Raw genomic sequence first — 685 nt, forward strand, 5'->3', positions numbered from 1 at the left:
TGTCATCTGTTGTGTGCTTAGGAGTGGTTTTCCACCTGGAACTGTACACACAGCTGTAAAAGCTACAAGAGTGTCTGCAAAATTCTTCAGAAAACCAGAATACTTTTGAAATAAAACACTGGTCTTTACTGCTTTGTTAGTGAGAATACTGCACTGCATCTAACTACATTATGTAACTTATAATAACTCTGTACCAAGTAAATGTAAATGCAAATATCATATGCTACGCTTGGTTTTAAGACTAGTTAATCAACAGGAAGTACTGATACTCTTTTCTTCTATTTCTTCTTTATAGTATTTTTAAGGAAGCATGAATAGCACCAGTTTTGGTTTCTTTAAATCTCTTTGCAAAAGAGAAAAGTGTATTCTTCATTACTTTGTTATGACGTTTTTCTGTCTTGTTCAAAAATTTTATTTTTATGGGAGCAGGATACAGAACACTGATGGAAAGCAGAGAATTTTACCTCAATACTGGCAGCTTAGGCAGCAACTGGAAACCACCAGTGTTTGATAAAATCTTGGTGCCTTCTGTATAATGTGGTCTAATCTCAATATTACCCCAAATCAAAATGAGCTTTACGAAAACCACCAAAATTTGCAGAAAAATGTTAGCAATCCAAGCATGGAATATAAAGCTTAAGCTCCAGAGAAGTCCTGCTGACCTCTGTGGAAAATTTGCTGTTGA

The sequence above is a fragment of the Pterocles gutturalis genome, unplaced genomic scaffold (assembly GCF_000699245.1).
Source record: "Pterocles gutturalis isolate BGI_N339 unplaced genomic scaffold, ASM69924v1 scaffold396, whole genome shotgun sequence".
NCBI lineage: Eukaryota > Metazoa > Chordata > Aves > Pterocliformes > Pteroclidae > Pterocles > Pterocles gutturalis.